Genomic DNA, 20,544 nt, shown 5'->3' on the forward strand with positions numbered 1-20,544 from the left:
GCTTGAAAACCACCTGCTGCCACGTTCCTTGGGTCAAGCTATTTTCAGGCATCAATAAAAATGTCAAGATAACTCCGGTGATTAATGTTCTTCCTGGAGAGAGACAGAGTTTTGTCTAGTGAAAGTTTGACTCCTCGTAAGGTAGCTCAGAGGGTTAATATGGCTGCTGCTGAGAACGTGTGCCATGCAGATCACAATGTGCATATAATGTTAATAGGTTAATGGGTTGCTGCTTTTGTCCGAGGGATCTTTTATTTACTTGCAGTTTATAAGTTAAATCCTAATATAGAACAATGAGCTATTAACTGTCATCAAAGAGCTGCATGAAAACTGCAAGGTGTATATTTGACCTACATGTTTTTTTGTCAGGTCTTTTCTTAAACTAATCTTGCAAAAAGGGTTCATTTGGCTAGATATAATAATTATTATGAAAGAGAACCCCTAACAATTAGTGTTATGTTTTAAATTCTGAATTTGTGCTTTTCCGGACCAAGGACTCCTAAACTATACTGCCTACCAGTATGGATGGCACGTGACTCCTACATCTTGTAATTCTCTGTCTTATGTAACATTTCCTACACACTGATTTGCACGTGTGATTCTCTCTGTTAACTGTGTGTATGATGTAAAGTGCTCTGACACCTCACACTGGTATGAGTGGCGCTATAAAACTAAATGAATCTGAGAGACTGGTTATGGAGACTGTCCATGGCTCTTGGTGCAGACACTAGAATGTTTTTATTTTGGGGTGAATGACCCCAATTATTATAAAAGAGTTTGTTTTAAGACCATTAGGGATATGGTCCGCATTTGGAATGAGATTCTTAGTTATTCAAAGCTTTGTTTTGAAGACCTCATCAACCATGAACACTTAAACCCTTGGAATAATCCATCTCTTCCGTATATATTCCACCACTCTACAGCACGTAGCTGGGCAAGACATGGGATAGAAAGACTAGGCCAGCTGTTTGATCATAACGGTCTTACAACATTCTTAAACTTACAACGGTCTTTTGATTTACCTTATCAGTCTTTCTTTAAATATCTACAAATCCGTGACTATATATTTAAACGACAATTCTCTCAGAACCCATGTTCTCACCCATTACTTGCATACTATCTAAATCCTCCATTTAAAGCCAGAATTAGTTCTATGTAATTGCAACTCTCTGATCTAAAGGAGCCAGATACTAGTCACCTGGCTAGGAAATGGAGTCAGAAATTTGGAACGATCATTGATATATTTGAAATTACATTAGCACTGGATACTCTGGAAAGCTCTGTACATTCTGTAAATCTTAAATTGCAGCAGTTTAGAACTATTTGTATGCTATATTATACATCGGAGAAAATTTGTGGGTGGCCTCAACCTTTATGAAGATCTTTCACTGGAGGCGGGGACAGGTCATGCTGCCCTAAATGTGGTCAGAGGGCAGCAGATATTCTCCATATGTTTCATACATGCCCTGGACTACTAGATTTCTGGGAAAGGGTTACGTTTTTTGCTGGTCAATGTGTGGGGTCGGATTTGTTGTTTACTACTAAGGAGGTTATTTTTGGGCTTAAGAAGCATGATGATAATGCTGCAATGCGTTTTGTGAGTATTCTATTAGTTAATGCACGTCTTTGCACTGCGAGGGGATGGATTAATCCTAATCCTCCTACCTTATCAGAACTCCTCGCTCTTCTCTCAGATATCTATGAAAAAGAACGGGTGATGGCGAAAACCTGATCTATCCGCTCAATGCAAAGATTCGAACGAATATGGAAATACTTTAGCACTAATTACGGTACATAGCACACATCCATATACTTCATGCCTGGATTTAAATGTATTTGTACTTTTGTTTTGCTCTTTTTGTACTTTTTTTCTTTTGTATTTTTCATATTTTGCTCTGCTGGTCTCTCTTATCTGAATTTGAATTTAAATATTCTGTATCCTTCATCAAGAAAATAATATATTTAAAAAAAAAAAAAAAAAAACGAAATGAATCTGAGAGACTGGTTATGGAGATTTGAGGGGCACTGTTAAATGGTGGTAGTGAGGGAATATGTGGCAGCGGTGGTCCTTGGGGGTGCCAACAAACATTGTCGCACAGGGCGCCACTAGTGCTAAAGCCGGCCCTGTTTGCAAGTTTTAAAATTTGTTCCTCTTTTTGCTGTATTTAGGAAATTACTGTGCTTGTACTTGTAATTCACTATGTTATGATTACACAAACAAGCTGTGTATGATTATTTGACTGTTTCGCTAACAAAATGTATAACATCTTATATTGTTTTTTATTGATACTGTCAAATAAAAGAAATCACATGTAAATGTAACTATACTGCCGAGCTAAGCCAGGTTAGAAAACAGATTTGAGTTACTATTGCATTTTTGTTGATTAAGTTATACGAGCCATTTTGTAGTTAGACCGTCATCCCCAAAACAAAATAAATTCAGTAAATTATTATTTGATGTTAGATATGGACTGTTTACATTCTTCCAGCAAAAATGAGAGACTGTCCAGAGAGTTCTAAGAAGTAAATCGAATCAGAGAGAGAATGCAGGAGCAGCTAACCAGCATTAATAATCAAGAGCTAATTTCTGAGAAAATAGCCAACAACAATTGATTAGGCAGAAGAGGCAAAGAAAATGTTCACCCTAGCATCAGTGGGTATCCTTTCCAGCATTGAGTGCCAAATGTACATAAAAAAGTGTTTGCGATTCACAGTATGTCGTAAATAGACCTACCTCATTAATATTCATGAGGTAGGTCTTGCATTGTGCCGGGGTCAGCAGACCACCATGTCTGTGATTTCTGTTCAATAAAGCAATTTTATCTTTTGAAATGCAGCCCATTTTTCTTAAAGAAAAATGAGATGCGTTTCAAAAAGAAAAATTAAAGATTTTCTTTTAATTTTTTAAGAGTAGGCAGTGGTCTGAGGGACCACTGCCTGCTCACAAATGTTTTTTTACAAACAGTCTCAAAGGGAAAGGGGCCCTCCAGGGACTCCTTCCCATTTGTAAATGGGTTACCACCTACTTGAAGTAGGTGGTAAAATGTGAATGCTTTACGACCCCATTTTGGCCACAAAACATTCACACATACCACTGCAGTTCGGTATTAAGAAGGAACGCCCTAAAAATTCCCCTTCCTAATACCGAATCACAGACCAAATTTTGTGATTCGGTAATAGGTTACCGAATCGCAAATTGGGCCTTTGTACATTAAAAAAATATTTTTTGCAACCTCAAAAAAGCTTTGTACACCTGGCCCTTAATCTTCTGTATGAAGGGAGTTTTCCTCCAGAAACGGCATCCAAGATATTTCAAGACAATGGGTTACAACAGAGATTGAAAACGGTGAAAAAGAAAATAATGGACCTGAAAATGAATGGTGGGCACCTGTTGATCCAAGCATCAGTAAGATGAGTAAATCTATACATTAGCTGAACATTTTAGGTGGTTCATCTTCGGAAAAGTGTGAGTGTATTAGTGAACCCTTTTAAAGATAACTTGATGCTAAATCAACAAGTGCATATGGGTCATTAGTGAAGGCTCAATAGCTGCAGTGGGATTTTAATCTAACTGATCCCTGTGATTGGGACCTTAATCAGGTCTCTGAATTTGCAGTGGAAAAGTAATAGAATTCCCCAGTTTGAGTGTCAAAAGCTCTGGCACCCAACAGCGGGATTATAAAATTCAACAAAGAGACAAAACAACAACTGGTGGGATTAAAGAAGACTTTCATACATTTTACACAATACTACATGAAAACAGGAGTATTATTGTTTCCCTGTGACAGTACATAATCAATTAAATACTTACTAATATATTACTCCACAGTGGGTCACAAGCTACATTATTATCTGAGTCCCACTTTTCCATAATAAATGTTATCAAGAAAACGCATGAAGTGAAATTTGGCTCATGAACGGTACTATTAGAAACTTTGGATACAAAGAAATTGAAGTCTTAAATTTAAGATCATAATTTAAAATTAAAATAGGCCACCATACAGAAAATGTTACTTACCCTGTAACAATCAAGTGTGTAGTGTTGTAGATACACATGCTCTGCACACTTTAGCCTCTAGTTTTGTTCTCAGACATTTGCAATATTTATTTCTTTGAAGACGTTTTGAGTCACAGGACCTGTTTTGACTCCTCTCTTAGTTAACGATGCACCAGGATAAAAGCGCCACCTCAGGTTGTTAGCTGCTCAGCAGGTGCATAGTATAAGTGGAGTGTAGGTTTCAAGATAAGTGTACTGTGCATTGTGAATTTTAAGTTGAAAATAAAGAGCCAAACATCTGTGATCATGGTTGGCTTTCGGGAAGGAGGGTGGGCACATGTGAATCTACAGCACTAGATGAACTAAAAGATGGCTACTGGGAAAGTAACAATTCCCATTCATATCATTTGTGGCTGTAGATACAAATCCTTTGCATGGACCGTAAAACACTTTCTTCCCAAAGTGACTAACAAGCAAATGATGCAAATGTTTAGAACAAGAGTGAATATCCACACAATAGTGTTTAGTAAACGTGTGAGGTGTTGATCAAATGGCAGCTTTATAGGTGTCTGATAAAGAGATGTTACAGAAGAATGCCATAGTGATTCTCTTCTTGTGGGTGGATTGTGGTATGGGAAGCACAGACAGTGTGCGCTTCTTGGCATAGAGAGTCTGTATGCATTTAACAATCCATGTTGAAACGCCTGACTTTGAGTTGAGGGGCCGCATGTGAAGTTTATCAAATGCTATGAAAAGTTATTTTGTCTTATGAAAGGATTTAATCCTGATGATGTGGTACGAGTGCCCTTTTAACCCCTTCAGTGCCCATGACGAGCTGGACTCGTCATGGGCTGCGGTGGCGCTGTGCCCATGACGAGACCAGCTCGCCATGAACTCCGCCCGCTAATGGAAGGCGCGGCACTGGGCGGGGAAAGGGGCGGGCATGCAAGGGGTTAACACCTAGTGTGTTTAAAGCTGTTATGTGGCATTCAGGAAGAAGATGGCCAGCTCAATGGTGTGATTAATATGAAAAGGTGAGACAGCCTTTGGCAGGAACTTGGGATTGGTTCTGTGGACAACCTTGCTCCATAGACCTTAATTAAAGGTTCTTCTATGGTTAAAGCCTGCACCTCACTTATGCTTTTGAGGGAGGTGATTGTGATCAAGAAGAACACCTCTTTCAAGACAATTTACTGCAGATCATAGGAGTGGAGTGGTTCAAAGGGCATGCCAATAAGCCATGTGGGAAATACAAAGACGTTCCGCACAGGGGCTGAAGGTGTTGTGGTAGGTATAACTCTATTGAGGCCCTCCAAGAAATCTTTAATGACAAGCATTTTTAAAAGGGAGTCGTGTAACTTGTCCTACATGTATGCTGTGATTGTAGCCAGATGTAGAAGAGTCAGAGTGCCCTACTGATGGAGTTACCTTTGGCGGACATGTGGGTTCAGCTCATATTTGTGGACTTGTTGATTAGCCCTGCTTGGCAGATCTGTAAAGCCGTTGTCCAGTCCAGGCAAAAGCTCAGCTAACAGGTGAATGTTGCTACTAATACCCCAATGCCAAATTTCCAAGGTGAGCACAGACAGCTGGGGAAATAGGTGCCCCCCTGTTTCTGAATGTAGTACATAGCCATCATGTTGTCCGTCTTTATGAGGAGGATTGTCTTGCCCTGGATGAGCTTAAAGAAAGCTGTACTAGACAGATGGCCAAGCGGTCCAGGCAGTTGATGTGATGACCCTGGTATTGTGGGGTCCAGGTGCCTTGAACAGTCATGTGGTGGAGATAATGCTTCTATTGGAAAAGGGTTGAGGAAAGACCTGTTGAGCAAGAAGTTGTTGCTGTTGCACCATAGGAACGTGTGCTGAGTTTTCGCCTTTACCAACACTAGATCCTCCCATTGACTCTCTGCTTGTGACCATTGCCTCACAAAGTGCTCTTGGTGTGGGTGCATGTGCAGCCTAGCATGTGGCACTATGGCAATGAATGAAGCCATCTTCCCCAACAACTTCATTGCCATCCTGTCAGTAAGAGGATGTCTTGTCTCAAAATCAGGTAGTAGTTTTTGAAATCCCATCATTCACCCTTCGTTGGGGTATACTTTCTTAGTGGCAGCATTTATGGTGGATTCCAGGAAAGGCTAGACCTGTTGGGGCTGGAGGTGAAATGCTTTTACATTGATGGTGAATCCTAATTTGTGGAGTAAGGGCACTTCTGTTTGAGTGTGTCGTAACCATTTTTGCCTGCTGCTGCTCTTGATCAGGTATGATACAAAAGACAGTGGTCCTAGACCTTCATTTGGGAAGACATAAATCAATTTCCTGTTTGGTACATTCAGTAACAAATTTCGTGAGCATTCCTAAGCACAGTGTAAACTGCTCATGGTATTGAATACATTATTCAAAGATAAAACCAAAGAAGTGCAACAAAACATAATCCAATTTACCATGCATTTTATTCTTATTCAAATGGTGTACAATTTAATTCTATGTAAATTTACAATTGTAACCAATTTCATACTGCAAATGTGGCCAGGCTATATAGGACGGTGATTTACAACCAGTCCTATTTTTTTTTTTTTAAAGTATGAAGTTCTTTTTATGTCACTACTTGAAAGCCTTTTCTTCCTCACTCCCTTACACTTGAGCACCCTCCTCCTATGCACGTTCCCTCTGGAGCAACCTCCTATTCTCAATAAATTAAGTACAGTCAATTAAGCTTCTCAATTGGACACCATTTGCATAAGAATAAAATGCATGGTAAATTGGATTATGTTTTGTTGCACTTCTTTGGTTTTATCTTTGAATAATGTATTCAATACCATGAGCAGTTTACATTGTGCTTAGGAAATTGATTTATGTCTTCCCAAATGAAGGTCTAGGACCACTGTCTTTTGTATCATACTGTACCCAGGTCCTTGACCAGTGTTTTGGGTTACCCAATTTTTGTAATGGCTCTTGATCAGGTAGTCGTCTATATATGGAAATATATAAATGGCATTTCTGCACAGATGAATGTCCACCATTGCTAAATAATTTGTGAACACCCGTGGAGCCATGGTGAGCCTGAAAGTGGAACTGGCAGTGGTGGGGTGGGTGAATGAGTATGTAGAGGTAGGCATCTTTGAAGTCCAGTAGTGCCATGAAATCCTCTTTTCAGAGCAGTGGGATTTTATCCTGCAGGATGGTCTTGTGAAAAAGCTCCAACAGAATGTAATGTTTCAGTGGATGGAAGTCTAGGATCAGCTGGAGAGAACAGTCCTTCATGGGTATTAAGAAGTGGAGGGGGTACACTCCTTTGCCACACTGATGTGGGGGCACCAGTTCAATGGCACCTTGCTAGAAGCACCTGCACCTCCTCCGTGAGCAGTCTAAGATGGTCTGGGTGGAGGTCATGCCATTGAGGCAGAATGTTTGGTGGCATGGTGTGGATGCTGCACTATTGATAGTACCAATATGTTGTAGGTCTTCTCTCACACTGAAGGAGGAAAAACCTTAGTCATCCCCCAATAGGTTTTGTGTGACCATAAGGAATGGAAGAAGGGTCACTGCTTTAACCCCTTCAGTGCCCATGACGAGATAGTCTCGTCATGGAGCACGGTTGCGCTGTGCCCATGACGAGACTATCTCGTCATGAACCCCGCCCGCTAATTCAACGCCCGGCACAGGGCGGGGAAAGGGCGGGGCACTGAAGAGGTTAAAGCTGAGGTGCCCCAGTTAGAGCCCTCTCACTCCTCCCATAGCAGTTGCCTTTGTAAACATCATGTGTAAAGGTCTTAAAAAGCTGAGTGTCCTGAAAGGACTGCCACTGGTGCTGGAAGCCCCATCTTGATTGGATGCTGAAGCTTTGAAGTCACATCAGGTTTGGTGGTTCTGAAAATTGGATCTTGGGGTGGAAGACTGGAGGATACAAATGGATTTAGCTATGTCTTTGCTCTTTATGATATTCTGCAGCATCTCATTGACAAGAGGGTGGAAGAGATACAATAAAAAAGCACATTGAGTAGCTGCTGCAGCACCTCTGACCAGAAACCAAATATTTGGAGCCAATTGTGACGCCATAGGAGGATGCTAGTAATTATGCCTCTGTATACGGTGTCTGCTGCATCCAAGGTGCATGTAATATTAGCATTAGTTATGACCTTGCATTCTGCCAGCAGTTTCTATCCCCTTTTCCCGTGTGCCTCAGACAGTTGCTTGATCAGTTCCTCTTCTATTTCCTCTCAGTAGTGTCTGTGATTGCAGTAAAATAGGCCTATGGAGTTTGTGATATACCAATGTGTGGAAACCCTGATTGCCACATGGTTGCCAGCAGCATCAATCCATTTACTTTCTTTGTCAGGTGGCGGTGTGGTACCCACTGTGTGCACCAAGGCAGGTTTGTGTGCTTTGTGTACCACAAGTGAGTGAGGTGGAACTTGATACTGGGTCTGCACTGGGTCTTATAGAGCTGGTTTCTCCACCCTTCAGGGGATAACTCTTGACCCCAATAGTTTCCAGACATTTTGGGTAGCAATTTGCATCAAACCCTTGAGCATGGGTGAAACTGTTCTGATCTTTCAGTTTTTAACAAGGTTTGTTTGAGAAAATCATCCTCTTCTTGCATCACAGGCATCATCACTTTGTAATAGTGGGCTCTTCTTTGGATTACAATGAAGTGGTGGAGTCTTCAGGCGGGGAGGCCTTAGTGGGCAAATTGTCTATATCTGGTAGATCAGTGGAATCAACAGTATAGTCTTCCCATTCCCAGATACAATGAGCTTATAGTACAGGTTCTGAGGGTGGTATGGACTACTGGGGTCTGAGACTATGTGAGGAGACTTAGGAGAGGATTGTGAAAAGTGGGGATGTGAAGGGATGTGAGGACATGGAAATGGCATTGGTGAAGGGGAACACCTAGGGACGGGGGACATGGTTGTCGACTTGTGGCACTCTCCCTAGCCCTTTTGGGTACAAGGGGTTTAAGAGGCTCAAAGGGTAACTTACCCTCAAAAGTAAACTTAAATTTCTTAGGGATATGTGTGTGGGCTTAGGAGTTGGACGGCTGGCAAGGATCTACCCAAAAGAGGGGATAGGTGTCTTTTCTTTTGTTTCCTGTCGAGGACCTCAGTCAGCTGTAGCTGGATTAATCCCTCAGTGGCATTGGATCTCAGCTTCGAGGGTTCCGTGCAAAGTGGTTTTGAGGTTGGTTTAAGAATGCCTTTCAGCATCGGCTTTGGCTCTGAAACTGGGTGTTTGATGCTTCAATGGCAGGGGGACAGCATGGGCTGTCACCCGTAGGTGTAGAGTTGCTTGAAGATGGCTCTCTGGGTTGAGCGGTGTTCACATGGAGTGTCAAACATTAAAATCAGTGGCTTTTCAGGTTGGGCTTGGGGCTCGATGTCTGAGAATCTCAGGAGCAGTGCTCGGTGGCAGGACTGGGACCTTAGTCATGGACTTGGTCTTCGATATGAATCTTCTGAGGACACCACCTCTGGCCTCTCATCCCTCTAGATGGCTGGAAGGCTGGCAGGCCTGCTCCTTCCTCCTTCTTGATGAACAAATCTTTGCCCAAAGCTACTGGGGGTCTTGGGAGAGGCTTGGTGTTTCATTCTATGATGTACCCAACGCCTCTCCCTTTGGTATCAGAGGCTTTTCTTAATCTGGAATTCCTGGTAGGCAGCGCTGTAGGCCTCATCGTGTTACAGTGACAGGCACAGGTTGCACATGCCATGTTGGGCTGACCAAGGGCAATTGGCATTGCACCTGGGGAGAACTGAAAAGGTGTCCATTACATAACACTCCCACAGTTATTCTGTGGAATACGACTTCAAGTGCATTTAAGTCGTGATGATGCAAGTTGATAGTTGGGGTGTCTGATAGCGATAAGTTGAAAAGTCATTGGGCGCGGTGTCTCAAAAAATTCACTATGGCATCAGAGAACGGTCCTTTGACTGGAAACAAAATAGGCAGTAATTGCTTTTAAAGAGACTAAGTTTGAAAAATGGCAGGCTGGTCCCGAAAATTCCAGCAAGCAATGCATCGGTCATGGAGCTGGAACTCAATCATCCAAACTCGATGACAGGAGAAAAAATCTGAGGTAGAGTCGTTGTCCTGGTAGATTGTGGACTAAAGGAGGAGTCACAACAGATTTTGTGACTCAAAACGCCTACGTAGGAAAACAATTTACATATACCTGAGCCCAATACTAGATGACAGCAGGTTGAAGAGCATGTGTATCTACAGCTGTACAAGAGACAAACACATTTTTCCATTGAGTGACTATAGTCAAAAGCCATGGTAATTTATTTTTGTAACTGACTGGCTCTATTTAAAAACTGTCCCCACCGATTAACTATGTTAATAAATTATTATGGGCTTGGGCCTGCCTTCCTATTAAATTTTCTAAGGCAATAAACTATGTTAGCTATAATGGTACCACACACATTGTTGAAAAGTCCAATAATTTGAATACATTTTTTTTATAGTAATCAAGCTTATGATATTACAGTTGCAGCATAGGAGTAGAATCCTGATCCCACCATTCCTCTCAATGAATGTAGTTATCTTGCTAAAAAAACAGTGATGATTGGAGATCACATTTAGTTGTGGATATTTAAAAAATATAGATCCAGTTATGACACCACCTTCGTTGTTGAAGACACCTTATGAAGTCTCGAAATTGTCAGAAGTGGAAGAGGAGAGTCCACCTCAGATTCGAAAAAATAGGGTCCTGCGCGTGTTTTGCCCAGGTTCGGGGTTCTAAAGTCTTTCCTTGTCCTGCTTTGACCCCTGGATACTAGATAGTCTGTTTTGAAAGATCAGACCAATATAAATTAGCCTTTTATTTTGGGAAACAACGGTACTGTTGGACCAGGACTCCGTTTGGGTACAATAATAGCAGTAATGAGTTTAATGTAATCTTGCTCAAAGCCCTTCCACATTTGGCCCAGAGGGGAACCGTGACCTACTACGATGATGACGTAATAAACAGGAATCAAATTGTCATTCTACAAACCTCAATGGTACCACCTGAATGTTAATTTTTGAGTCATTAGAACACCTCCTGAGGGGCTAAGCCCACAAACTAAATGGTTGAAGCTCTTGTCAAATAATGAATCCTACTACCATGAAAGTACAGTGAAGCTTGCTTGGTCTTACTGACTACAGTTGGAGGTTTATTGAAGAGTATGCAGAAACCTCAAGGAAATACAGTGAACTTTTTCGAAAATAACGTTATCTGATTTCCCCTTTTTAATCTCTTCCTGGGATAAATAGAGACTTATTTTTAGAAAATAAACACTCCGGTAATTGTCTCACAACAATAATATATCAAAAGCACAAGCAAACCAATAAAATCAATTGTTATGCTAGAAACACCTTGTCATATATAGAGTGGCAGTTTACACAATTGAGAAGACCATGTTAGCAGCTGTAAGGGGAGTTCCGCATTTCTACAGTTTCAGCCAGAAGAGAAAGTCATAATAGAAACTGATCACCAACCTCTCCAATTCTTTCAAAATGATCACATCAGTGATGAGAATGTATTCAATTGCTACAGCACTAGTTAACTGATGGCTAAGCAAGGGTTTCCCATAAGGGGAAGATATATATAAGACAATATAAGAAAAACTCACTTAAGGTTTTGCCGATCTCCATGACTGTACAGCTGAACCCAGTCAAAAAGATGCATATTCAGGTGATAACATGGAAATGCATCTTAACTCCCTATACAAACCTTATTTTGAGAGCTTGTGCAAGGAGTTACGTTGGATATACTTACATTTGCGTTCTTTCAGCGTCTCCAAAGAGACAAGGAATGAGATTGCGGCCGGGAATTAAAAATGGATAGGACAATGAGTTAATGAGCACCACTGGACCGCGGGGTGATGAAATTGCTAAATTGATGTGAATCTACAGAGCTGTTCTTAGGGCACCGCAGCATAAACGTAACAATTTAGTCAATATAACAGACTGTAACTACAACTTCAATGGATTTGTTGAGTGTTTACCTAGTTAGAAATATAGATGTATATTCTGACTGATAATAAACCCATGAAACATGGAAAATTATCAAAGTCATTTATGACCTTGTAGAATCTAATGGTTTTCCTATCTATCAGAGATAGATTAAGGGTCATTTCTCAGTAGTAGAAGCCGATCAAGTTGAAATTGATGAAGCACATAGATTGGCGAATGAATCTGCTCTTCATTGAGAATGTATTGATCTGGATTCTCTTTTAAGGGAAATAAAACTTCCATCATGACCCAATCTCTGGCTAAGAAGTATAGGGGGTTATCATCTATTCCCTTGACTCATGCTGCTACTGACACAGATTTGATTACTGTCCATCAAAAAGATCCAACAATTGATCTGTTTTCTCACTACATTCAAGGCAAACAAAACTGTTTTTTCACCTCAAATGATTGTGAGGGCAACGAGGAATTAGGAGCGCTCCTTAAACATTAACAGGTTGGGCTGTTGGTGTCCAAGCCCCATTCAAGAATAAATCAGTCCATAGTACCTACAGCAATTAAAGCTATCATGTTGGATGATGTTCACTCATCAATTACAGCGGGACAGCAAGTTGCTAAAAATTCCTTTGAGATTTTAGGAGATGCAAAATACTGAGAATTATTACAGAAATTATTTTGTAAGTCAGCACAATTCACCTCCTAAAGAGGGCTCCGTGACCAAAGAGAGAGTTAACTCTGCACCAGTCTGATTCCCAGGTGAATTTTATTGGACCTGTAACAAGGTCCACTAGAGGTAACTAAAAACCTCTTACTGTAATATGCTTTTTCGCACAGTGAGTGGAATGCATCTTGCTCCATGTTGTAAGGCAGACACAGAAGCCTGTTTGACAATTAATCTCATTGTCTCAGAGTTTGGTTGTTCCAGAAGCTGCAATCTAGGAAAGGACGGCATATTAAAAGTAAGGTAATTACCCAGGTGTGGCAGTAGTAGGTGTAAAAGGAAAACTCCATAGAACATATAGTAGAGGAGGGTTGGAACTAGGCCATGGTGAAATTTAAATTACACTGTCATAATTTACGTAATTTCAGCAATTTCACGTTATGGTAGTTATGTGAAGTTACCTAAATACTGTCTTCACACCACTTTATGTCTTTATGTCAAATATTTATGCAAGTTTGCATTTCACGCTAAAATATAGCATGAAATGACAGATTCACATTTTGCTTAATTACTTTTATGTAATTTTGCCAAACGTTTGTGTAAGTATACTAAAGCAAATTACACAAACTTTGCACACACCTAGTTGGAATGATACAACCAACTTATAGTCAATATCTTGAAAAAGCTTACCCAAAACACATGTGCGAATTGGAACTTTCATCTCCCCTGGGTACTAACAGCTCTAAATCGTACTCTAGCCTCTGTTACTAAGATGTCAAATTCTGCATTGATGACAGTTAGACCTAGCATAGCATCCTTGGTGTGGTTTCCCCAGACATTTTGCCTTTTTGCTGGCTTTAGGACTCTGGGCACTTTACCACTGCTAACCAGTGCTAAAGTGCATATGCTCTGTTCTCAAAACATGGTAACATTGGTTTATCCACAATTGGCATATTCAATTTACTAATAAGACCCTAGTAAAGTGCACTACATGCCTGTAAATGAAATGCAACTAGTGGGCCTGCAGCACTGAATGTGCCACCCACTTAAGTAACCCTTTAAAAATATCTCAGGGCTGCCATTACAGAGCACATGTGTACAGTGCCAGGCCCAAACCTTCCTTTTTATCACATATAAGTATCCCCTAAGGTTGGCCCTGGACAGCCCAAGGGCATGGTGCAGTTTACTTAAAAGGTAGGGCATGCACTTTTTAGTTTTACATGTCATGGTAATGAAAAACACTTACATTCATTTTTCACTACTGCGAGGCCATCTCTCCCAAAGGCTAGCATTGGGAATACCTTATTACATTTTATACGTGTAATTTCTAATTGGGAAGATATTGGACCCCATAGTTTAATATATCTGAAATCACAATTTAAAATCCTAATTTATGGTGGAGTTAGAGTTAAAAATGTTATTCTCAAAATGGCACTTCAGAAAGTACTGTGTGAAAATGTGTGTTGTCTCTATGCCAGGATTCTTCAAAGTCGTTCCTGGAGGGCCGGATCCAAACCAGATTTTAAACATCTGGCATGGATCCGGCCCTCCAGGACCGACTTTGGAGAGCCCTGCACTATACCATAGAATAAGATGCTGTCATTGGCTATTACAGATACAGATTAATTGATGTAATCTGTGACATGTTACTAAAGAATCTATAATTTGTGGGGGGTACACACATTTGTATACAGTATATTTAACTCCCACACCTTATTTCCTCAACCGGATCACTCCATGTCGCAAAAGACAATTTTAGAAAGATGGCATTTTCTTTCTTTAGCCATTTGGCGCCTTCTGGCTGTTTTCGAATATATGTCTGAGGTGGCTGACAGTTAGGCATTGTGCATTCCCTCTAGAAAGCCATACTTAAAGGGAGCTTAGGTGTGCCTGATGGGCCATCCTGTGCAGGATGTGATGGTGGAGCTGACACATACACCTGCATAGGCTGTGTTCTTTCTCCACACACAGGTCTGCATACCCCCATGTGATGAGTTTGATCCAGGGCAGGAAGGGCAGGACTCTGTGCACTTCAAAGGCCTCTCATTTAAGTTTCAGCCACTTCAAAGGCATAACTTGGTATAAGTACTGGACCCCTGACACCACCAACTCAGTACACTTCTGGACCTGTGGGTAGTCTACCAGGAAGAAGGACTGCTGTGTTGCTACTAGTACTGCCACTCTGCTGGACTGCTAATCTATTGGTCTACTGCATTGGTGTGCTGACCTGCTGCCCTCTTGCCTGGGAGTGACAAGGACTGGACCTGCATCTCTCCAACCCAGAACCAGCGTGACTGCAAGAGCTTGCTGGCTTGCATCTTGATTGAAATCTCAGGGACATAAAATACTTCCAACTCACCTGCTACAGCACCTGGACTCTGTCATCTGAGAGTCTTGCCTTGCCAAGTGGTGCCAATCCAGTCCTGGGCCCTTGAAAGTGGATATAAAGTGCTGCAACTACCAAAAACCCGTGTATCGCTGTTGTTGCGCCGAAGGCACTGCATCCCAATCAGCGCCAATGCATTTCCGCTGCTACAAGGATCGAGGACATCACATCACCAATGGCATGGCACATCGCCTCCACTCCAGATGCATCCCTGACATGCGTGGCTTGGAGCCGATGCATCGGCTACAGGAAGGTGACCCTTCCTGTACATATACAATCATTTTATAAAAAATGCTGTTTTGCAACTTCTATGTGTGCTGCATTAAGTTACAAAATGGCATTTAAAGATTGTTTATGTGCAGGAAGGGGGACCTTCCTGCAAATAAACAATCTTCCCCTCAACTCAGGCATCCTTGCACTATGGTGCAAGGGTGCCTGCATTGGTGCTAGGCAGCTAAAGATAGCGCCAGTGTGGAGAAAAATGCAGGGCTGTACCAAATTCTAGTAAAAATGGTGCAGCACTGCATTTCAAAAGTGACTAGCATGTTGTTAGCCTTCCTGGCTTAACGACAAGCTTTGCCACTTTATTGTAAACATGCCCCTTAGTTTCTAACAATGACTGGATGAAAGATGGTGTTTGGAAAGCAACTCTTTTACCAACAAGTGTTGATTAATGGTTCCTTGGGTATTGGAGAATCTGCAGATACATTTGTAAGATGCCTTTACGTATGCCCCGAAGAACTTAGAAAGATCTGCTCAGAGTTCCAAGACATACTATCACCTTGAAACTACTTTAAAGGGGTAGCAGATAGGTTATAAATATATTTGGACAACGTCAGGAAAGATGAGAGTATGGAGCATAAGATCCTTCCCAGTTAGAGGGGACTGTTTCTTATTAGCGACAAGATGTCCCCTGTGGTATACAGATTTTCATTTAAGAATTATGATAAGCTAGGGAAGAGATGGGTTCACATCAATCAAATAAAAAAACATGTTTTCCTGGATCTTCTCCTAAGGAAATTGAGGGATCCCAAAATCAGCAATGAGATGCAGGATATAGCTCATAAGAATCACCTTTGTGCCTCGATTCCTGCTCTTTACAGATAAGTAAAGTCTGTAATGTATGAATGAGTTGCTGAATTCACTTTAAAAATGTTTAAATTAGGTGCAAAACTTCCATAAATTAGGGCACAAATTTGAAAAAATGCTTAATTTGGTGTTTCTCCACTCTAGAAAATTTGGCTTACTAGGAAGGTGGGCTACCCCTTTCTGCAATACCAGGGGCAAGGATGCCGATACGCTACTACAGCCTGGATCACCACTCAAAGGAATAATTTAACTGGGCCAAAATACACAATGGCATCTATCCAACAAGATAAAAGCCAAAAGACTCAATAACTGACAGTTCCCTGCAGTGGCGCTGGAACAATTTTGCAGAGTGGGGGTACTGCCATCAAGGTCACATCACTGAAGTGATAGGGATTGTGAAAAATCCAAGCAACAGTCAAATAACAGGTGCAGCACACCCATTCAGCTGGAGAATCAGAAGCATGTGGTATTTAGCTGGTGGTGCACTGTGGAGCACACTGTCACATACATATCAATATTGCATGGTGTGGTAGTGCACAGCCATTTACAGACAGCACATTTTCCATTGAAATGGCTGCTACATTTTCACAGATGTGCAGTTTTACTTATAAAACTCTACAGCACGCAAACGACAATATGTGTAAATCAGGTTTCACCTACAAATTATCCTTTGCACACCACTAAGTAAAGCTTCTTGATTTGTTTTGATCCTATTCAAACTCTTTGCTTTCATCACACTTCAGAATTAGGAAAACAGTGCTTCATTTGTGCTTCCTTAACTGATGGTATATTTTGCAATATTTGTACAAAATATTTGTGTGTATTTAAATGTTATTGTGTTAGAAGCAAATTGTCATCCTACAGCCTTTCCTTTCACACACAGCATAATTGCCACATTGTTAATTTTACAAAATCCTACGCAGTCAGAAAACAAAAAGTAAACACCAATTGGCATGCAAATAAGCACAAGGTTGCCATAAGGCATAGTCTGACATTTTAACTTTGTCTTTGAATTCACATGAAATGTAACAAGAAGACAAAGGGGCTTATTTACAAGGGTATTGCGCTATCGGAGCGTCACTTTTTCTGACGCTCCGGTGGCGCAATGCCCTGCTCCATATTTACAAGGCAGCGCTAAGCTACTTTGCATGGCTTAATGCTGCCTTGTAAATATGGGCCAACCAAAGGTGTGTGCTATGGGTGTTGCTGTGGGTATTCCCATGTAACACCTATTGCTTTTTGACACTGCCCCAGTTTACAAGCATCTGTAAACCTGAAGCAGGACCAAAAACTAACGCCTTTCAAAAGGAGGCATTAGATTTGCGCGACAAGGAGAAATACTTTTATTTCTCCTCCTTTTTTACTCTTTCTGCAGCACACATAGAAGATTGTTTGTCTGCAGGAGAGTGTCAGTTCCTGCACAAACAAATCATCCCTGCAACGGAGGCAAACTTGCACCATGGTGCAAGGGTGTCTGTGCTGGCGTTAGGCAGCATTTTTAGTGCCAGCGCAAGGGAAAACACAGGGGTGCGCCGTATTCTTGTAAATGCTGCGTTTTTGAAATATCACAGTGCAGCTAAAATGCTAGCAGCACAACGCTGCGCCATTTCACTGTAAATATGTTCCAACATTTCAAGCCATCTTTATTGCTCATTCACCTTCAGAATTCCAACATGGCTATTTCTGGGATTGCTGCAGCAACTCCGCACCCCTACTTCCAGCGCCTATGGTTTCCTGGATACTGGCATCTCTCTATGCTTTCATTTGCAGCACCATACAAGGCAATTTTCCAGGGAAATTAAATGTAAAATTATTATCTCATTTGCACATTCACAAAATCATAAGTTGGTACCTTGAATTGAAGTAAAGACAAAATGAAAATGTATGTCGTGCCTTACTGTCATGGGTCCAAGCCAGAATTACTAAGCCGCAGTTAGTGGTCCTGACACTTTGCCTGCAGCAGGCCTTGGGTAAGGAAAGCAACATAGTCAAACCTAAAGGAAGACTACCAAGAGAAATATTAGAAGGAAGAGGATACAAGATAGGACTTACTGTCTCCCAGGACGTTCTACCAGGTGGGTGCCAACACATAAAGTCATCCGACAAGGGATTGTGACAGAGTTAGCCAGGAAATGATTGATTCCTGGGTGACATGATGAGGAAAGATACATCAAAAAGGATGGGCAACCTAATAACCCCTCTTGAGCCTAGGTATCACTAAAGGAAAAGTTAATGGGCTGGCAAGTGGATCCCCTTGCTAGTCCATTACCTTTCCCTTTAATGATGAGGAAAGAGGCACGCCAACCCCAACCATGGAGACAACTCTCCAGGAGATGGGTGCTGTGGCCAATGCCTATGCTGACCCAGACATAGGTTTATCAAAGTAGAGGAGTGAGAACTCGTGGTTTCTATTTCCATAAGACTAGACTGGATTAACATGTAGATGTTATCAGGTACTAAAGGACTGGTAATCTGTTTGAAGGAAAGGCAGAGTTAGGCTGATACACAGAAACAAAAGATAATTATTTAATTGTTCTTTTCTTTTAGCTCACTTGTTTACTTATACTTACCTGCCTTCTCTTTGAGGGATACCTCTAGTGGAGCCCAAATTCTGGATAGTACCACCTCTGGGTCCTTTAATTTTGAACTATCATGATCACCCTGTGGGAATAGAGCTCTTTATAGACATGCATATTATGAAATACAATGTAAAGACTGTTGTCCTATGAAATGAAAGAGTACATCAACGGAACAAAACAACATATAAAACACCCTCAAGAAACCACCTTGCCTGCCTCCACCTACTATCATTTTAATTCTTCTCCACCTACTCCCGCACACTTACCCTTCAGATTTCAGTAGAGTTAGATGTTATAAGCTTAATATTTGATATTCATTATAAAGTGGCATGAACCTCTTTGCCAGTTATAAGAGAGGAACAGGCTGCCATTTCAGACTGGGAGATTGAGACAGTTCCACTTGCAACACCATATATTTCACACACTACTGATATTTCCCTTCGGTTTGATTTTCTTTGTTGTGAATATTTTGATATTACTTTGGAGGGCAACTAATACAGCTTATCTGTATCATATCCAAAGATTTTTTTTTAATTACTCCTATTTCCATTCCAGATATGAATCATCAAAATAGCATTTATAACCCAACACTAGGCAACATGGAATTTTTTCTTAAGTTTGGCTTTCTCGATCTCATGCTCAAGTTAAGAGAGGTTGAAGTTGAGCATAAGGATTCTGTACATCCTTTCATAAGAAATCCACTAAGTGGCTATATTGGTTTGTTGTGTACCATGCTTAAAACATGCTATTGAAAAATCGAATCACAAAGACCTGCACTGTTGCTTTGCAAAATGTGCTTGATGTGGTAGAGTGACATGGTTGTGAGTGAAAGCCATGCGTTGAACATGGAGGGCTGAAAGTAGTTCTAGAGCATGGGTACTCACAAACTTTCTCTCGGGGGCCAAATTTACAGTGTGGTTTGTGGGCGAGGGCCGCACCGGTGGGGGTGGGGTCAGAGGGGGAAGGGAGGGGCTAAGGCAAAAAAAATTGTGACCATGAGGTTGAACACAGGTCCCTGCAGCAGACGCCTTCGTCCACTGAGCCACCAGACCCAGCATACACAGATCTCTCTCTCCCCCTCCTCCCCCCTTCCTCCCCCTCTCCCTGCCTCTCCCCCTCCCTCCCCCTCCTTCTCCCTCCCCCTCCCCCTCCTTCTCCCTCCCTCTCCCTGTCTCTCTCCCCCTGTCTCTCTCCCCCTGTCTCTCTCCCCTGTCTCTCTCCCTCCGTCGCCCTCCCTCTGTCGCCCTCCCTCCTTCTGTCTCCCTCCCTCCTTCTGTCTCCCTTCCTCCTTCTGTCTCCCTCCTCCTTCTGTCTCCCTCCTCCCACTCTGTCGCCCTCCCTCTGTCGCCCTCCCTCTGTCACCCTCCCTCTGTCGCCCTCCCTCTGTCGCCCTCCTCCCTCGGTCTCCCTCCTTCCTCTGTCTCCCTCCCTCTGTCTCCCCCTCTGTCTCCCTCTCCCTCCCTCTGTCTCCCTCCCTCTCTTCGTCACACTCCGTCTCCCCCTGACTCCCTCCCTGTCTCCCTCCCTCCGTCTCCCTCCCTCTGTCTCCCTCCCTCCATCTCCCTCCATCTCCCTCCATCTCCCTCCCTCTGTCTCCCTCTCTCTCTGTCTCCCTCCCTCCCTCTCTCTGTCTCCCTCCCTCTATCTCTCCCTGTCTCCCTATCTCCCTCCCTCCTTATGTCTCCCTCCTCCTACTGTCTCCCTCCTCCTTCTGTCGTCCTCCCTCTGTCGTCCTCCCTCTGTCGTCCTCCCTCTGTCACCCTCCCTCTGTCGCCCTCCCTCTGTCGCCCTCCTTCTGTCGCCCTCCTCCCTCTGTCTCCCTCCTTCCTCTGTCTCCCTCCCTCTGTCTCCCCCTCTGTCTTCCTCTCCCTCCCTCT

The sequence above is a fragment of the Triturus cristatus genome, chromosome 8 (genome assembly GCF_964204655.1).
Source record: "Triturus cristatus chromosome 8, aTriCri1.1, whole genome shotgun sequence".
NCBI classification, from domain to species: Eukaryota; Metazoa; Chordata; class Amphibia; order Caudata; family Salamandridae; genus Triturus; species Triturus cristatus.